Here is a 16,741-nt window from a genome sequence, read left to right on the forward strand (position 1 = left end):
CCTTCCTTAGATATGATTCTAAAATGTCATGGCCACTGTTGTCCTCAGTGATAGAGACATGACAAAAGAAGGGAATAAAAAAATATTTCTTTGTATAAAGTTAAGAACAACTGTGGTAATGATGGATATATTAAATATTATACATATCATGTATAATAATGTAGTATTTGTATCACTATACATATGTAATTCACAAATATTTCTTGAATACAGTATTGACAAAGAAGACTCAGAGAGACATATTGTATTCTCTGTTCTGGGGAAGTGTAGATGCAAGTGAAGACACATGTGGTTCATATGAGAAAGTGATGTAAAAATAGTGGAGAGGGGTTGATTGTCATAGTTTGAGTTTGAGCTTTCTTTTGTAGATAATAGGTAGCTCCTAGGAAGTTTTAGTGGTTGGAGGTGCCATGATGAAAGCTTTCTGAAAGATGAATCTGGAGTAGAATGCAGGATGGCTAAGTGTCAGGAGATGTATCAGTACCAGTCAGACCTTCCTGACCTTTCCTCTAATTGCAGCACCTGTTTTGGGGACCAGCTTTGTGCAGGGCAAACAACGGAGTGTTTTTACCAAATCAAACTTGGGTCCATTCTCCCTTGTGTAGTAAAGCCAATCTACTGACACCAGGTTGTGGTGAAGGAAAACGCAGCATTTAATGTAAAGGCGCCAGTAAAAGGAGGATGGCTGGCTTGTGCTCAATAACCATGAACTCCCCGAAGTGTTTCAACAGAGCATTAAAAAATTTTTTTTTATTTTACATTGGAGTATAGCTGGTTTATAATATTGTGTTAGTTTCAGATGTACAGCAAAGTGATTCAGTTATACATATACATATATCTATTCTTTTTCAGATTCTTTTCCCATTTAGGTTATTACAGAATATTGACTCGAGTTCCTGTGCTATACAGTAGGTCCTTGTTGATTATCTATTTTATATATAGTAGTGTGTGTATGTTAATCCCAAACTCCTAATTTATTACCCACCCACCAACCTTTCCCCTTTGGTAACTATAAGTTTGTTTTCTAAGTCTGTGAGTCTGTTTCTGTTTTGTAAATAAGTTCATTTATATCATGTTTTTTAGATTCCACATATAAGTGATATCATATGATATTTGTCTTTCTCTGTCTGACTTACTTCACTTAGTATGATAATCTCTAGGCCCATTCATGTTGCTGCAAATGGCATTATTTCATTCTTTTTTATGGCTGAGTAATGTCCATTGTATATATGTACCACATCTTCTTTAGACATTCATCTGTTGATAGACATTTAGGTTGCTTCCACGTCTTGGCTATTGTAAATAGTCAGCAAAGCACTTTTTTTTTTTTTTTTTTTTTTTTTTTTGCGGTACACGGGCCTCTCATTGTTGTGGCCTCTCCCATTGCGGAGCACAGGCTCCGGACGCGCAGGCTCAGCGGCCATGGCTCACGGGCCCAGCCGCTCCGCGGCATGTGGGATCTTCCCAGACTGGGGCACGAACCCGTGTCCCCTGCATCGGCAGGCGGACTCTCAACAACTGTGCCACCAGGGAAGCCCCAGCAAAGCACTTTTAAAGGCCAGGTGAGAGAGGAGGGTTGCAGGGTATGTGATCAGCTTGTGCACAATTCTCTGATTCATTCATAGTGAGGTAACAGGGCAGTTAACGTAATCAATCCTTAGGCGCCAGTAGGTCTGGGGGCTCATGATCATCAAATAGTTAATTTCTTCCATTTGGTGGAGGTTTTTATCATCTGTAAAACAACTCAGGAAATGTGCATCAGATGCTATTATCTAGGTACTTCAGAGGAGCTACAGCAGAAGGTATGGGGGAGGGATCTGTCCCTGGAAGACCCCAAAGGGTCCTGCTCGATTATATTGTCTGGGGTACTTACCCTATAACTCTTGCATTGCCCAGGGGCTGCTCAGCTACAGTTACTGGCAGACCTGGCTGGCTCTTAAAACTAGGCATACGTGTGCAACCCAGAATTTGGGAAAGTCCAAAGCACCCCATGAAGCAGCCTTTGACTAATGTGGGACAGAAGCCCACCAACAAATGCTTTTTCTTTTCTTCTCTCAGGCAAAGGGTGCATAGAGGCATGTCATAAGATTTCTCAGCTGTCTGATGGGATCAAGAAGTCAGTGGTCTCCCAGAGTAAAGGCAAATCTCATAACGTAGGCTTGTGTTGGCTCTCTTGGTCCCTGTCTCTCATGCTTCTCCCTTAAATAAACTACTCATGCATCAGCTTCCATTGCAGAGTAGGCTCTGGAAAAGCCTGTGCTAAGGAGGGAGGGCATATAATTGCCTTTCCCCAGAGTGGCCTTCTCAATCTAAATCAGAATACCCTTTAAAACATCATGCTTTTTTTCTGGAGTCATTACTGTATTACAAAAATGTATTTGTGTGACTATATATGTACAGTTCTCCCATTTGACTATAAAATCCTGGAAGCAAAGATCATACCTTTTTTATTCATTATCATATCCCTAGAACTCAATAAAAATTGTTGAGTAAACGAAACAATGAATACAGTGTTCAAACTTTCCTCTAAACCCGAAACTTCTACGGACTGTCAAAAGCCACATACTCTATTTCACTTTTGTCGGGGTTGAGGGTTAGTGAGAAAGATCTCTTTTTTCTTTTCAGTATTCTCTGATTTTCTCATTATGGGGTGATTGAAAAATACGTTTGACATTAATTAGGATAAAACAGAATTTTCTTAATCCTCTCACCAGGTTTACAATTTTCTAATCTAATTGCTTCATCCCAATTTTGTACATTTCAAGTAAAATACTCCATCCCCAGTTCAAGGTTCCCATAACTGCAGATGATTTGCCCTGTGTCCCAAATTAAGCCAAGGGGTGATTCTCTGACCTCCCTTGTAACTGTTTCCAGAGGCTTCTTTGAAGATTAGCTGAGGCCAGCATAATTTTTAAAAATGGAAATGCACCACTGCGCTTTTTACATTGATATAAGCAGCCCCACAAAAAGAGAAATCATCAGCCACGTTTGACAGTTGAGGCAAATGAAGCTCAGAGAGATTAAGGGTACCGCTCAAGTTGACACAGCTGGTAAGTGGTCTCATTCCACACCAGGTGCTGTTAACTATTACATTTAAGAGCTGAATCTGCTGAATTCCGGTTTCTTCTGAGCAAACAGTGGGGTTTTTCTTGCCCTGTGCTGTCACCATTAATCCTTCAGGGCAGCTAAGAAGTACCTTACTCAAGGCCTTAGACCTTGCATTCATTCTTTTTCTTACTGTTCAGTTAGTTAACTGAACAGGCACCCTAAGGAATGGAAATGGAACGGCTTCAGACTTCACAGTAGCAGGGCTAGCCAAGAAACTACCCCCAAGACCTCAGAGCAAGCCCAGGGTAATGCTTTTTCATATTAATTTTCTCTCTCTCTCTCTCCTTTCTCTCCCTTTCCTCTCTCCTCTCTTCTCTTCACACCCTTTCTCTCTCCATCTGGCTGCTTGTGTGGTTCCTTTAATTTGGGTGGAAGTGAGGGTAACAAATAAGAACAACACCTTCACTTAACTTTCTTTTTGCTGAAATGCATGTTCTTTTAAAATTGACCTCAGAGGATTTATAGGAGTTTTTACTATTGGGCACGGCAACAATTTAAACTGTAGCTTCTCAGCATTGAATCTAAATCTGTGGAAATAAATCATGGTGGAAAGCTCATTATTTCTTAATTACAGTACGTATTAGTATCTAGCTTTCAGAATTCCCCAGTGGGTTAGGGAACATTTTTGGTTTAGAGGAAACTTTCCACTTAACCATTCTGCCAGAGCGACATCAATGAAGTATCATTGTCATTAGTTTAAAATGAAAATGGGACAAAAAGAAAAACGTGCAGGGATGAAGAGACATGCTTTGAATACTTTGGAGATGAGCCAGAGGAGAGACATCAATTGTTTTTTTTTTTTTTCCGGTACGCGGGCCTCTCACTGCTGTGGCCTCTCCCGCTGCGGAGCACAGGCTCCGGTTGCTCAGGCCCAGCGGCCATGGCTCACGGGCCCAGCCGCTCCGCGGCATGTGGGATCCCCCCCGTACCGGGGCATGAACCCGCGCCCCCTGCATCGGCAGGCGGACTCCAACCACTGCGCCACCAGGGAAGCCCCCATCAATTGTTTTTTAAACAATTCTCTTCTCACATATCTGGAGTAAGTCCTAAGGAACACTGATAAACTAGTGTTGATTTTATTTCAGGTAACGCTGTGGGTAGGCGAATTTGTTTTGCATCCAAAGAAAAATTAGGGTAAAGTTACCTCTGATTTGAGTTGGACTCAAAAAGTTATAATTAGATCTTAAATTTTATATATTTGAATAACATTGAGTATATTATCTAAAGCCATTTGACACATCTCTTGCTATATAGAAACTTAAAATACTACAGGCTGAGATTAGGGAATAATTTAAATGAAGACTCCCTTTAGCAGCTACTTAAGTCCCTGTGTGTGTGAGCTGTAGGCTGGATCAAGTCCTCCACCATTTTTCTAGTCATGGGGAATGTGGTCTCATCACAGCCTTTCCTTCAGTTCATTGCCCAAAGCTGTGTTACTGCAAGTCCTTGTCTCTTCAATTCAGGTCACCATGCCAACCTTTCACTCACTTTGCAAATGTTTAGGGAGCATCTGCCGCCTGCCAGGCACTATGCTAAATGCTGGGAATAGAGTAGTGGACAAGGCAGAAATGGTCCCTTTTCTGATAAAACTGTCAGTTTAGAGGGGATAAGAGGAGTGAGTAAACAAATTAGAGGTGAAAGAAATGTTACCAAAAAGTTGGGAGTAAAAGAAAGTAGATATAACAGGGAGAACCAGCAAACAGGACCTACAGGATTCTAGGGAAATGCATGATCTACTTTTCAAAACCCTAGGAAAATGAAGCATTTATGAAATAATAACAATGCTAATGATAGGAGTAACAACAGTTAGTATTTGTTTAGTGTTTACTCTCTGCAGGACTTTAAAATGACTCTATAAACCTTAAATGCATACTTTAAATGAAAGAAAGCAATCTAAAAATGCTACATACTGTATGACTCCACCTATGTGACGTTCTGAAAAGGTAAAACTATGGAGACAGTAGATCAGTGGTTGCCAGGGGTTGGGAGCAGGGGATGAAGAGGTGTAGTACAGATTTTTAGGGAGTGAAACAATTCTGAATGATACTGTCATGGTGGGGGCATGTCATTCATTTGTCCAAATTCATAGAATAGATAACAAAGAGTGAACCCTAGTATAAACTATGGACTTCAGTAAGTAATCATGTATCAACATTGCTTCATCTATTGTAACAAATACAATAGATTTGTAACAAATACATCTTGTACCACAGAATATAAGATGTTAATAAGGGAAATTGGGGGGCAGTGAGGTGGTATATTGAACATTTCTGCTTAGTTTTTTTGTAAACCTACAACTATTGGAAAAAAGGATTTTGATTAAAACAAAACAACCAAAAAAGTCTCTACGAGGAAGGCACTAACATTAGCATGGTTTTTCAGGTGAGGAAACAAAGAATCAGAGACTGGCCTGCTCTTCCACAACCAGTGAGGAGCTGAGCTAGGACTGGAATCCATGTCTAAATCCCTGTTCAGGTAAGACCAGAAACACCTCACTGTTTCCTCACTCCCATTTCTAACCTGCACTCAACTCTTCTCTCTTCCCTTAGCTGTTAATAGCCTCATTATTCCTCTGGGCACATGGAATTAGAACCTCAGAATAACGTTTGTCTCCTTTTTTTCTCTCTTACAACCCTACAGCTGCAATCATTCATCTAATGGATCCTTCTTCCACTGTGTTTCTTGGCCGCATAGTTTCTTTCCCCTTTTCTAGCCATCTATCACTGCTTCGGTCTACATAGTCATTAATTCTTCTCTATTTCTATTGCCTCTTAGTGATTTCACTTGCTTCTGAGCTCATGGATTCTCTTTCCTCTCCCTTCATTTCCCCATACTAAGTCCAGACTGATTGTTCTAACAGTTATTCAGCATGATGTCAGGTTCTTGACACCCAATAAGTAGTAAATACTTCTTTGAGGATGATGATGTTGATGATGATAATATTGAAGGAGATGATGTAACCAATCATTATCCTTCTTTAAGCATAGCTGCCAAAACATCAAAGCAAAATTTCGGTGTCAGTCTGAACAACTCTGCTAGACTTTATTATTTGTGTACTTGTGCTCACCCTTTTTTTTTTTTTTTTTCTGATTTGGGAAAGAAAGATTTATGTAGCATCCCCATTCCTTTTTTAAATCTCCTTAACCCTGCTCACACCTCCGTAAGTAGTCATTTTATTAGTCTCTTTATTTGAGTCATCTGGGATGAATTCTGTTTTCTGCTGGTATGCTTACTAATAAAGAGGTATTCATGCATATTTGCCAAACTGCTTTAGAACTGAAAGTCATTTCTTTTTTTCGTTGTTTTGTTGTATTTGTTCAATTTAGCATAAACATTTCATAACAACAGCAAAACAGGTTGAAATGCCTTTCAGTCCTTACCCTGAATTCCTACTTTACATTTTGTTTGGAATATTCTTATTACATTTTCAAGAAAGTATAATTTTCTTTTAAATGCATGATTATTTACAACTTTATTGTATTTGTGTGATTTTATAAAAAGGTCTCTTAGCTGCTCTTCTTTTTCTAAAGAATTATGTTTCAGATGGAATAATGAAAATAAATAGGAAATAGGATTTAAATATATAAATATTTGTTATATAGCTCTTTCTCAGGAACAGATGTGGAGGTTAAATTACACCACAGAAAGATCCAAAGCACTTGCTGAATCACTTTATTAGCCTAAAATTTTGTTTTACTTACTCTTTCCTGAAACCAGTATACTATTAGAGCGGGGCTTGGTAAACCTTTCGTATTTCAGGTATTTTCACTGGAATTATTAGAATAGGGTTTAACCTACTGCTTATTAAATGATTCAATTGTTCTTTTCTATGATTTAAGCTGGGCTAATTCAAATCCATCCTATTGCTCACATTTTCCTCTCATAGGCAAATCTATAACTGTTACATTGATTAACTTGATCATAGCTGTCACTTGAACCATTTCTAGAAAATTCATATGTGAAAATTTAAGCATGCACATCACTCAGTGGATGATTACTTGTGTGGCCTTATAACACTGTCCATATAACCTTGGACAAACCCCTTGACTTTTCTGAATTTCAGTGTCCTATCTGGGGGGTGGGGCTGATGATACCTTCCTTTATACAAAACACATTACAGAGCATGATGGGAATAAGGGGATAGCTGTTTAATTCTATATTTAGAAATATACATTTGATAGTGTTATTTAATACCTTATGGTCCCTCGAGTATCAAAATACTCTGAAAAATACCTCAGTCTCAGCTGGAAGCTCTAACCTTAGAAAAAAATTATATGGTTTATATTTGAATAAATTTGTGTCTCAGTGCTCATAAAATGGCATATATATATATATATATATATATTCATTCTGTATCATTCTTGGTATCCTTTTTCCTTTCCTTTCCTTTCCTTTTTGCTATTTTTGCAAAAGGAATAGTGTCCTAAACTGAGCATTTTTCTTTCATGTCTATGGTCCTCAAGAGGAAAATTTGGTAAATATATTCCTGTTTGGTGCAACTTTGCTTTAGACATTTCATAACCATTATAGGGAACTTTCTCTTGTTGCTGTTGGATTTTTTTTTAATGCAATAGCCTTTCTTTTGAATATTTCTCTTTTTCCTGAAGAATGTTTCCTCCTGGATTTTCTCAGCTAGTACTTTGGTATTTATGGTCTAAGTGTTTCAATAAATGTAAGAAAACAAGGTTCACTGGTAAAGCTAAGAGGGGACATGAGGAATCTCTGCTTTTAAGTTGAATAAATCCATTTAGCCATATTGAGATTAACCTCTAGCCTGGAGCCAAAATGAGAACTATAAGAAAGAAATGAAGTAAAAAAAAAAAATCATTTCAAATAGACGAATGACCCTTGGAATCATATATTATCAAGTTATCAATTATCTGCAGCAAATTTTCAGTTCTGAACTCCTTTCATCTATCCACTCTTCATATTTTGAGATCAAAATTCTTTCTTCTTTAAAACAGATAGTATGTGATAAGAGAATAATAACAGGCAACTCCACTAGTCCAGAAAGGCTAAATGCTATAACAGAAGCAACTAAACATTTCAAATGTAACACAGTACACATTTATTTCTCACTGATGTACTGATAGTTCAGTGTGGTTGGTGGAGGTGGGGCTCTTGTTCCATTCATTCATTCATTCATAGATCCAGGCTCCTTCCATCCTATGGTTCCACCTGCTCTAGGTCCTCGAGATTGTCTCTCTTTAGCTGGATGACAGGGTAATGGATGAGGATCATGTCTTGAAGGTATTAATGAGTCAGGCCAGTAAATGACACACATCAATTCATCTTACATTCTAGTCTCATAGACATACATAACTGCAAGGGGGGCTGAAAAATTAATTTAGTAGTTTTCCCAGGAAAAAGAAGAGAAACCGTAGCATTTATTGAAAATCTACATGTGTAAGGTACTCTTCTGAATCCATTTGATGGATCAATGCAATTAATCTTCAGAACAACCCTAAGAGAGATACTTTAATTGTCCCATTTTCCAGATGAGGAAACAAGCACAAAGAAGTATTTAAATTGGTTGAGGCATAGAACTAGTAGATGGCTGAATCAGGATATGGGATCAAGTAACCTGGCTTGAGAACTCAGTTCTTAACTATTATACATTCTGCTTATATACATAGACAGAGTTTACAAAATCATGTTCCTGTTTACTAAATATAGAAAATAAATGAATATTAAAATTTTCTTTATCATACAGGCTTGACCAATGATACTACCCAGGATTGGTACAGTGTCTATATAAGGTGGGTCCAGAGAGAAATTTAGGCCTAAGCATCAGGAGGCTTTAAAATGGTCTTTCCCTTTGGCCCAGCAATTCTATTAGTTTTCTAAGGAAACTCTCAAATGAATGCAAGAAGTTCAAGTATAAAGACCTTTGTCACAATGTTGTTTAAAATAACAAAAATTTGGAAAAACCTAGCTGTCTGATATCAAGTATAGGTTAAATAAATTTTGAGATATAGATGTTGGATCTATAACCACTAAAGATGAGAATATACATGCATACTTATGATATGAAATATGCTTACTTATTATTTATATGCATATAAGTTACAAAATAATATATACATCAGGAAAATATCTTTATTTTTGGAAGTGTATATTTGCATAGAAAAATCTTGAAAAAGACATGAAACGAAATGTTAATATTGATTAACTCTAGGTGGTAGAATTTTTTTATTTTTAAAAAGTTGCTTATTTTTATTTTCTAATATGTCTATAAAAAGATATTTTACTTGTAAGCAATAAGGCAGAAACTTTAAATTGAAAAGAAGACAAATTTGCTCAACAAGGAGGGTGATGGAGAGATGTACATTTATAAATTCCACAAAAACTTCAGGCCATTCCAGGGGACAGTCAATTATATTTGTTTACATGCATTCAATTATAATATTTTAATCCATCTCATTACATGTAAATGCTTACTCTGTGCCCTCCACTTTGGCAGGACCCAGTGTAGGGTAATAAGAAAGACACAGGCTGTGCTCTCAAAGAGCTTGTTGAGCAGGGTAGAAAAAAAGTTTAAGATGCCCCTAATTCTGAGAGAATAGCATTTATAGGTGCTGGGGGCCACAGTTTTATGTGACACAATTTTGTACAAATTGTGGATGCTTTCAATCACATTCCGTTGTCATTATCAACTTTAAATCACCCAGTGTCAGAAAAATTAGATTCTAGGTTTGCCAGTTCCTTGGATTCTTTTACCTCCAATGCCTGTGAAAAATCTAAAGAAACTTCTAGAAGGATCTATTCAGCAGATCAAAGGGCCATTTGGGTAGGATAGAATCTTATAAAATTTCTTAAGGACTATTATTGTTTAAAATCTTCTGAAATATCTCCAGAGGTAACATACTTAGAAGCTCTGAATTTAAAAAAAACACACATTTCTAATTTTTATGGCTCATATTTCGTATTTGAGCTTCTGGAGAGCAAGGCAGCAATTTGATTTAATTCAATGCACATTTATTGTAACTGCATTATAATATTTATTATAATTGCATTATAGCATTTACCGTCACTTCAGGAGAAAGCTCAGTAATTAGAGACCTCAGCAGTCAGTCATTTTTGCCTTCCCTCAAAGTGTAGGATATCTGTGGGCCTCTGCCCACCCAGAACACTGCACCGTAATTGTCTGTTTATCCCATGAGACTGTGTATAGCCTGGAGGCCAGAGACTATGTTCCCCCATCACCCAGTGTGGTTCCTGGAATATGGTAGGCACTCAATAATTTCCTTCTGCGAAAAGCTACTCCTCATTCTTTTGCTCCGTTTTAACATTTAATTGCTCATTCGTATTTCTTTCAAAGGACTAGTTAGAGAGGGAGAGAAATTCTTTGTCAGTCATAAACATTTAATAATATAGCTGAAGACACTGCAGTGGGAATTAGAGGGTTACAAAATATTTTCAAAATTAGTACTTGCCATCGTAGAGCTCACACTCTTACTGAAACGATACATACGGTCCTAGAAAAAATACTTACAAGGCTTAATTGGGTGTCACTGAAAAATAAACATTAATGTTTAGATATATATCCACACCTTAGTTAATGTAAACCAGTATCAGGAAAGCAAGCTCAACAAAACAGATGAATAAGAAAGTGGTTATTCAGATGATTCAATGACTCTTTACTGTAGAAAAATGGTTTGGCATAGGGTTTCTTTCACATTAGGAGTATCCTGATTAATTTTAACTCTGAATCACTTTATCCTTAGAAATGCATGGACTGTGTAGTATGGCATTTACTTGGAGGGTGGAGGAGGGTGCCAAGTAAGACCTTTCACATGATGAGAATGCACAGAGTGGTCAGATGTTGATGCAGCTATTCTGGGAATGCAGTTTTGAAAAGGGTTTGAAAGGAGGCAAGGAAAAAGGAAAAACATTTTATTTATTTAGTCATTTATTCATTGAACAAATATTTATTTAGTGCATATCTGTCATAGAGGAAAAAGACATGGAATAGTCAAGATAGGGGAAGTAAATAAGTGTATTTGGTTCTGTACAGACACATCTTCTTCATTGGCATATTCTGTTGAGGGTTAACAAAACATCCTGAAATCTAAGAGCACTGAGCTAAATAAAGAGTTGGACATGCTGAATAGTAGAAGGAGTATCTGCATGGATATCAGCAAGACAAGGTTTTGAATGCTGGCTCTGCTTCTTGGTTGAGCAAAGAACACACTCTAAGTCCAGTTTTCTCATCTGTAAAATGGGAATAATAATAACTACTTTATATGTTTGAGTGAGATAAAGCATTCAGTCTCCAACAATAGCATCCTGTCACATAGAGATGCACAGTAAAAATTACTTCTCTCCTACTCCTCATTTAGTTTGTGGTGTTGCTCCCTTTATACCAGGCTAATTGAGAGGCTTGGGAAACGGTATTTGTTAGAGTGGCCTCTAGATGGCGCTCTAACTGTGTAAGAGTGGTTTGTTGGAGGGTGGTTCTGTGAGAAGGGATATGGCATATGCTTAGTGCTAATGCCTGATTACTACATGAAATATGTCTCTGGTTCACTGTTTTATGTCCCAGCCTAACCCTGAGTGAGCTAGTAGAATTGGCAAGAATGGGGTTTTGTGAAGATACCCCATTCAGCTCTGGCAAGAGTTACATGTGTTTTGTGTGAGACCAGTTACAGAGTCAATAAAACTGACCACTTCTTTCAGAAGTACAGTAAGGAGTGATCAGAGAAGGAAAGCACACGGGCAGGTCGTCCAAGGAAAAAAGACGAGCATTTACACTGACCCTTTACTCTGCCAAAAAGCCAGCCTCATTTACCACCACTCTCCCAGGTACTGCCACCAGAAGTGTGAGGTTCCAGTGAGGGGGAAGGAATATTTAGAAGGATACTGAGGAAGACAATGGACAATGAGGAAAACACAATATTCCTTTCTTTGAAGGGCAGGAAGGGTGGGAGAAGTTGAGGCCCTAGATGAGCAAACACATCATCTGCATCACCACCTCTCAATTCCATGCTCATGGCAGGCATTACTAACCAATTATGTCAATTTTCCCTGTTGAGGTTGTAGATAGATGACTCCAGAAATATTCTTACAGCCCTCCAGGCAACCATTACAAAATCATAGGAAATGACTGGCCCCAGGCAAAATCAGCCATCCCATTCAAAGGTGTTTATTTCCTTTGTTTTGCTTTGGTATTTGCTTTTTTCCCTGTATGGCTAGCAATGAAATCCAAAGAGCTCTCTTAGAAGGTATGTTCTTCAGATTTGCTGCAGTAACAAACAACCGCATTCTCTTAGGGATTTACGATTTATTTCTCACTTACATTGCATGTTTTTAACTATAGGTCAGCTGCTGTGGCCTTGCTCTACATTTCTTCATTTCTGCATGGTAGGAACCAGGCTAAAGGAGCAGACCTGGTTTGGGACATGCCATTCTTATGGCAAAGGTAAAAAGATCAAGAGGGCTGGCAGTTACATTTGTATTCATATACCTTTACATACATATTTATGTATGTAAATACATACATATTTATGCAGCATTGACAAGGAAGGGGACTGCTCAGTGAGATGCTAATAGCCGGCCAAGGTCACTAGAAGCTGTGACTGTATCTTTACCTCCTGCATCGTAACATTCTTGTCCTGTTAGGTTTTTTCTTCATGCAATATCCTATATTTCCTCTTATTTGGCTGACTGACGGTTGGGATTGCTGCTTTTGATTTTGGTAAGCCCATAAAGAGGAACAACAACAACATTCTGGAGGGGAGGAAACAGGACAGTTACTGAGGCCACAGCTCACACAAATAACACTTTGCCTTGATAAATTCTCTTCAGCCTCAAGTCTCAGCTCTGATGCTGTTTCCCTTGGATCATTCTGAGCTGGGTGACCAGCCATGTGCTTCTATGTGCATCTTGTGCACTAAAATCGTGTAAACTCTAAATTTCTTGAGGTAACATTTCTTGAGTGCTTGACACATGTTTGGGTATAGACTAGGTCCTCAGCAAGTGTTTATGGAATGGATGGAATGAATGAAGTCTTACTGCAGTTGTTTGTTCTCATACTGGAGGCCAAAGAAAGGCCTTAGATTGGACTAGACCATGAAGAAAATGGTAACGAGAGTTGAAGCACCTTGTTGAGAAGTACTCTGATCAAAGTAGACATGTGTCAGGATCTAACATTTTCACCACCTTTGGCTTTTCCTTCCATTGTCAGGAGGCTGTATAGCAGTCAAGACCAGAGACTAATGGCACATATACCTGATGCTAAGTCCTCACTCCACCTTTGATTAAGGGTAAAAAGTTGTTGGGCAAGTTGACTTAAAAGCAGTAGATCTCAGTTTTCTCATCTGTAAAATGGGGAAAGTAATAATACCTTCCTCATATGGTTGCTGTGAGCAGTAAGTAGGATTTCGAGTGTTTGGGCTTTAGTGAGCACTCAGTAATTGTTAGCTGGAATCAATATTGTTATTAATTGGCATTTTTTTCTGACTGAATTATGAGAATAAGAAGAGACAGGAGAATAAAGCAGAGTGATGCTCAGTATCTATAAGCAGGTTTCAAAAGGCCATATGATTAAAGATTGTTGATCACTCATATTTTCTTGCTCATAACCTCCCACTCCCATCAATGCATTAAGCATAGTCAATGTAAATATAATCACCACTCAAACAGGACAGGCTATTAACCACTCACTTTGCAGAAGAATAACATAAGCATAAAAGCAAAGACTCTGAAAGCAACGTGTTTGGTAAATGTTACCCTCCACACCCACTCAAATCCTGAGATTGATTATATTTTAAAAGCACTCTTGCTTCATTAATCTGATTTTTAAAAGGCAGGGAGAAGTTGATTATACATAATGCTTAGCCTAGCTTGTAAGAAACTGGCATTTTTGTCTTTTACTTAATAAAATTCGTTTTCTTAGTGATTACACAGTAGTGGTGATATTAGATGCCCTTTGATACAAACAGATATGCTGAGTGCCATGTGAGGGAACAGGTAACCTGGATGTAAATGGACTACCTCCTCTCCATGAATGGACTAGTGTGTGCTAAGATATGCTAGTCCAGTGGTATCTTTTTTAGGAAGCAAGACCAATTCTATCTTGTGAGCTGGAGGTCAACGGGAATAGATGACTGTTTTCTAGGTTCGATTCCTCATCAACAAGGAATTCCAGTGTCCAACAGGATTGTAGCTACTGCCTTCTCCAAGTCTGTCTTCTTTCACATGCCAGAGTGGTAATACTGTAGCCTCACTGAAAAGGTGGAGTTTCTCCTTTGAAAGAAATGTTGTGTCCCAGGGTAGGAAATAGGAGCATGCCTTGTGGACAGAGAGATGGAGCCTTCCTATCAGTAATAACTCTTCACATCTTTGGAGGGGCAGAGGAGTGGGAACCTGGCTCAGATTCTGTCCTTCATTTTAGGAGAAATGCTATTGACTTTAAAATCACAAAGACTCAGATTTTTACTTTAGCTCTTGTACATTTTAGCTATCTGATCAAGGATAAATTAAGCTGACTTCTCTGAGCTTCGTTGTTAAAATTGGTAATACTTATAAGTCACCTTCTAAAGTGCTTGCAAGACATTAAGTACTTAAGATTATTTTAAAAGCAGTATTAGTATTATATATAGTATAGTATAATATATAGTATTATATATATATAATAAACATACACATATACATACAGATAGACAGTTCATTTTAAACCAATGGAAACCTGAATATTATAATATTAGTAATAATAAATTACAGTGAGTGCCTACTCTGATGGGTTTTGCTAAACTCTCTGTAAATATTATCTCAATTACCTTCATGAAACTTTAAGAGGTATATTCTATTATTAGACAAGTTAAGAAATTGAGGAATGAAGAGTAAGTTACTAAACAACATGATGAGGTGGTATAATTTCCTGAGAATTCTGAGAATCATGTCATTTGTTCTTCTGGTATGGAGGTTATTTATCCAGCATGTCCTGTGTACTCAGGAGGAAACAGAGGTCCCCAAGAGACAGACGCTATTCACCAGATTTCCAGTCTAATTGACAGACAAAAACACATGTCCAAATAATGAGAGACCATACTTTGTAATTGGTAGTAAGAGATAAAAGCTGTTAATAATAGGGCCTCTACTACTCTTCTTTTCCTTCTTCATCTGTTCCCTCTTCCACTAAGTAATTATTTTGGGTGCTTACTCTGGCTGGATTGAGTACTAGGAATCAACATGAAATCTGGCTTCAGATTTCCTGTGTTTGAACACTTGCTTCACCACTTATTAGCTGACTAACCTCAGGCAAGTCACTGAACCTCTCTAAGACTCAATTTCTCATCTGTCAAATGGGGATAATATTATTCATCTCCATTATTATGAATAATAATAGTATTCATCTCAGGGTTGTTGTGAGGAATAAATAATGTATTTCAAGCACATAGTACAGTTTCTGAAACGTGATGTGGACTTTATTGTTATTATTATACTTGTGAAAAACTACTTCCACTCCCCTGGGGATGCTGGGCATTTCACAAGGGTGAGACTCAGCATAACTGAGAATGTCTTTTGGATCCCTTATACTTCTAAGTAGGACACTAGGGTTCTAAAAGTTCCAATGCAGGTTCTAAAAGGTCAGATCTATTAGTTAGGATGGTGTATGTATGTGCGTGCGTGCGTGCATCTGTGTTTGTGAAAGAGAGAGAGTGGGGAGAAAGAGAGAGAGAAAGAGAGAGAGAGGGCTCCCTATATTATTCACTGCACTCAGCATCGCAGATGGTCCAAGCAGAGTAAGCAACAGAGACAAGGCAGACAGGAATATTCATTTGAGAGTCCATGTGTCTCCTGCAGCACCCCACAGAGAGAATTTTTAGCCAGATTTGACCTCAACCATCCTGACCCATGGAAACAAGAAAGTCACCTCTCTTTGATTTTTCCTCTAGGGAGTAGCTGTCTCTTGTTCTACTTCTCCCACCAAGATGTCAATACATTGATCTTAGCTTAGCAGTGAGGAGAAGGCTGTAAAATTGAACATGCTCAAATAAATTGTGGGGGACAAGAAGAGTAACAGTCCAATGCTATTTTATCCTTTTGAAGCTCTTCAGATGGAGGTCTAGTGAGTGGCCAAACTGTCCATGAGAGATAAAACTGTTTAAGCCATTTCTTTATTTTCACAAACTGTCCTGAAATTGCCAGTGCCAATTTCAAACGTTTAAACTATAATGCCTTGCATTGTCCCTTGTAATCTGACTCTCTCCTCCAGCGTAGACCAGTGGTAATGGCATGCATGGGATCAGCACTTGTTCCGTTTAAAGAATGGAGCATCTTTGGGAGCTAACCTGACATGATATGCAGGCATTGCAGAATATGACAGTCTCAGAAAGAAACCTGTGGTAGTTTTAACTTAACATATGTCTACAGATTGATACTCTTCCCTTCAAAAGGTAGATGCTAATTCCCCTCCTCTTAAGTGTAGGTTGTATTTAGTGACCTGCTTCTAACAGAATGTGGGGGTAAGGGAGGGTGTGTGATGTTTGACGTTAGGGATATATATATATAGTATTGTGGCTTCCTCCTTGCCCGCTCTCTGGGAGAAGCCAGTCACCATGTCACAAAGACATTCAGCTGTGGAGAAGTCCATGTAATGAGGAACTGAGGCCTCTAACCTTTAGCCATG

This window comes from Hyperoodon ampullatus (assembly GCF_949752795.1).
Source record: "Hyperoodon ampullatus genome assembly, chromosome: 4".
NCBI classification, from domain to species: Eukaryota; Metazoa; Chordata; class Mammalia; order Artiodactyla; family Ziphiidae; genus Hyperoodon; species Hyperoodon ampullatus.